Source organism: Oxyura jamaicensis, unplaced genomic scaffold (assembly GCF_011077185.1).
Source record: "Oxyura jamaicensis isolate SHBP4307 breed ruddy duck unplaced genomic scaffold, BPBGC_Ojam_1.0 oxyUn_random_OJ71280, whole genome shotgun sequence".
Classification (NCBI taxonomy): Eukaryota; Metazoa; Chordata; class Aves; order Anseriformes; family Anatidae; genus Oxyura; species Oxyura jamaicensis.
In genome coordinates this window covers 402-4,324 of record NW_023310440.1, presented here as the reverse complement: position 1 = coordinate 4,324, position 3,923 = coordinate 402, and the positions used below count along the sequence as shown (strand labels likewise).

General features: G+C 58.7%; 2 long non-coding RNA genes across 2 annotated transcripts in view; both read right to left on the bottom strand.

The window, feature by feature from the left end:
- Positions 1-77: 77 nt before the first annotated feature.
- Positions 78-3,923, bottom strand: part of LOC118159613 — a 4,247-nt gene continuing 401 nt past the window's right edge. The window contains exons 2-4 of the long non-coding RNA XR_004747177.1: positions 2,492-2,599; positions 1,209-1,393; positions 78-117 (exon numbers count right to left, since the gene is read on the bottom strand). This is a non-coding gene — a long non-coding RNA (uncharacterized LOC118159613). The remainder of the gene's footprint in view (positions 118-1,208; positions 1,394-2,491; positions 2,600-3,923) is intronic.
- Positions 1,656-2,113, bottom strand: LOC118159614. The gene is made up of 3 exons (XR_004747178.1): positions 2,068-2,113; positions 1,912-1,955; positions 1,656-1,775 (listed from the first exon to the last, which is right to left on the bottom strand). It is a non-coding gene; the product is annotated as an uncharacterized LOC118159614 (long non-coding RNA).

Sequence of the window (3,923 nt, the reverse complement as noted above, 5' to 3'; positions counted from 1 at the left end):
GGGGGGCACCCCACAGGGTCCCTGTCACCCCGCGCCACCCCCGATCCCTGGGATCTGCTTGGGATCCGCTCCGGGATCCAGCGCGGGATCCGCTGCGGCGGGATCTTGTGGGTCCGGCTGGGATCCCGAGGGGGCACAGGCTCCGTACCGGTGCTCAGCATCCCACACCACTCTGTGGCACCCCATACCGGTCCGTACTGGGTTGTAATGGGCTCTACCGGTCCATACTGGTTTAAACTGGCCTGTACTGGTCTATACCGGTCAGCACTCGCCTGGCAGGCCTCGCTGCAGTGCTTGCGTGACCCAGACACCACAAAGACCCACGGCACCTGACACCACTCTGCAACACCCCACACTGGTCTATGCTGGTCTGTACTGGTCTATGCTGGGCTGTACTGGTCTATGCTGGTCTGTACTGGTCTATGCTGGTCTGTACTGGTCTATGCTGGTCTGCACTCACCCGGCAGCCAGCTTGACACCACCACCCTCCCTGCACAACCCAGACACCACAAAGACCCACGGCACCTGACACCACTCTGCAACACCCCATACTGGTCTGTACTGGTCTGCACTGGTCTGCACTCACCCGGCAGCCAGCCTGACACCACCACCCTCCCTGCACAACCCAGACACCATAAAGACCCACGGCACCTTACACCACTCTGCAACACCCCATACTGGTCTGTACTGGTTTATACTGGTCTGTACTGGTCTGTACTCCCCCAGCAGCCAGCTTGACACCACCCCCCTCCCTGCGCCGCCTGCACGACCCAGACACCACAAAGACCCACGGCACCTGACACCACTCTGCAACACCCCACACTGGTCTATACTGGTCTGCACTGGTTTATACTGGCCTGTACTAGTTTATACTGGTCTGTACTGGTCTATACTGGTCAGTACTCACTCGGCAGCCAGCTTGACACCACCACCCTCCCTGCACAACCCAGACACCACAAAGACCCACAGCACCTGACACCACTCTGCAACACCCCACACTGGTCTATACTGGTCTGTACTGGTTTATACTGGTCAGTACTGGTCTGTACTGGTCTGTACTCACCCGGCAGCCAGCTTGACACCACCCCCCTCCCTGCGCCACCTGCACGACCCAGACACCACAAAGACCTACAGCACCTTACACCACTGGGTGACCCCCCATACTGGTCTGCGCTGGTTTATACTGGTTCATACTGGTGGGTACTCACTTGGCGGCCAGCTTGACGCCGCAGGCCTCGCTGCAGTACTTGGAGGGCGGCCGCGCGGGGCGGGTGCAGCCGGGGCCCAGGCACTGCCCCAGCCCGGCGGGGTCGCGGGCGTCCGGGCGCTCGGGGTGCCGGCTGCGCTCCCGGTGCCGCGGCTTCTGCCGGTGCCGCTTGTAGCGCTCCTCCTTCTGCCGCCGCGCCGGTCACCAGCGGGCCACCGGTGCTCCCAGTGGCTCCCAGTAACCCCCGCGTGCCCTCCCAGTAACCACAGGGCCTCCCAGTAACCCCCAGGTGCCCTCCCAGTAACCCCCAGGGCCTCCCGTTGGCTCCCAGGTGCCCTCCCAGTAACACCCAGGTGCCCTCCCAGTAACACCCAGGTGCCCTCCCAGTAACACCCAGGGCCTCCCATTGGCTCCCAGGTGCCCTCCCAGTAACCACAGGACCTCCCAGTAACACCCAGGTGCCCTCCCAGTAACCCCCAGGTGCCCTCCCAGTAACCCCCGGGGCCTCCCATTGGCTCCCAGGTGCCCTCCCAGTAACCACAGGACCTCCCAGTAACACCCAGGTGCCCTTCCAATAACCCCCAGGTGCCCTTCCAGTAACCACAGGGCCTCCCAGTAACACCCAGGTGCCCTTCCAGTAACCACAGGACCTCCCAGTAACCCCCAGGGGGCCTCCCAGTAACCTTCCCAGTAACCCTCAGGACATCCCAGTGACCCCCAGGGCCTCCCAGTGGCTCCCAGTGCCCTCCTTGATGCTCCCAGCACCTTCCCAGTCCCCTCCCAGTGTCACCCAGCAATTTCCCAGTGGCTTCCAGTGCCACCCAGTGCCCTCCCAGCAGCCCCTAGCACCCTCCCAACACCCTCCCAGATGCTCCCAGTGGTTCCCAGTGGCTCCCAGTGCCCCCCAGTGCCTTCCCAGCACCCCCCAGCACCCTCCCAGATGCTCCCAGTGCCACCCAGTGCCTGCCCTGATGCTCCCAGTGCCCCCTAGCACCCTCCCAGCACCCTCCCAGAGGCTCCCAGCACCCTCCCAGATGCTCCCAGTGCCCCCCAGCACCCTCCCAGATGCTCCCAGTGCCCTCCCAGATGCTCCCAGTGGCTCCCAGTGCCCCCCCCAGATGCTCCCAGTGGCTCCCAGTGCCCTCCCAGTGCCCCCCAGTGCCCTCTCAGCACCCTCCCAGTGGCTCCCAGTGCCCTCTCAGCACCCTCCCAGTGGCCCCCAGTGCCCCCAGTGCCCTCTCAGCACCCTCCCAGTGGCTCCCAGTGCCTCCCAGTGCCCCGCACCTTCTTGTCCGACTTCTTCTCGCGCCGCTTGACGTGCTTGACCTTGACGGCGCGCTTGCGCAGGACGGGGTCGAGGAAGGGGGCGTCCTCGGGGTCACTGAGCCACGGCTGCGGGGACACGGCGCGCGTCAGCCCCCCAAAACACCCCAAAAAACACCCCAAAAAACACGCGGAACGGTAAAAAGGTGCCACAGGAGCCCAGAATGGTGAACAAAGGAGCCAAAACCACGCAAAAACTGGCCAAAACCAGGCAAAAGCGGGACAAAAGCACGCAAAAACGTGCCCAAAGCACGCAAACGGGAGGAAAAAGGCACCAAAAAGGAGCAAATGGGAGAAAAAGGCACCAAAAAGGAGCAAACGGGAGGAAAAAGGCACCAAAAAGGAGCAAATGGGAGGAAAAGGCACCAAAAAGGAGCAAATGGGAGGAAAAAGGCACCAAAAAGGAGCAAATGGGAGGAAAAAGGCACCAAAAAGGAGCAAATGGGAAAAAAAAAGCACCAAAAAGGAGCAAATGGGAGGAAAAGGCACCAAAAAGGAGCAAATGGGAGAAAAAAGCACCAAAAAGGAGCAAATGGAAGGAAAAGGCACCAAAAAGGAGCAAATGGGAGGGAAAAAGCACCAAAACCACGCAAAAAGGTGCCAGAATTACACAAAGCTTCGCCGAAACCGTGCAAAAACTGCCACAAAAGGTGGAACAAGGTAAAAATGTGCCCCAAAGGCCCCAAAATCCAAAGGATGTGTCCAAAAACGTGCCAAGAGACAAATGAGGTGCCAAAATAGTGCAAAAAAGGACCAAAAAGGTGAAAAGAGGCAGAGAAAGCTGCTAAAAATGGGGGAAATGCACAAAAACTTGCCGAAATTTGGACAAAGGCGCCCAAACTGCACAAAAACGCAGACAAAGGTGCCAAAAATGTGGGGAAAAAGGGAAAAAGTGCCAAAAAAGGGCAAAAAAGGGTTCCAAAAACAGATTTAAAAGTGGAAAAAAGCAACAAAAGCACAAAAATGCACAGAAAATGCAAACCAGGGTGAAACCGCCCTAAAAACACTTAAAAAAAAAAAAAAAACTAAAATCCCTCAAAACGGGACCGAAGGGACCCAGCGTGCGTTAACACCGCCCCGACGCCCTAATTTGGGCAAATTGGGGGGGACCCTGGGGGAGCCGGGGTCCCTGAACCAGACCTGAGGGCACTTTGGGGCAATTCCCAGGGGATTTGGGGTCCCTGAACAGAATTTGGGGCTCTCGGGGAAACTTTTTGTGGGATTTGGGGTCTGTAGGACAAATTTTGGTGCATTTTAAGGCCTGAATTTGGGGCACTTTGGGTCAATTCTGGGTGAATTTGTCGTCCCCAGGCCTGAATTTGGGGCACTTTGGGTCCATTCTGGGTGAATTTGTCGTCCCCAGGCCTGAATTCGGGGCACTTTGGGTCAATTC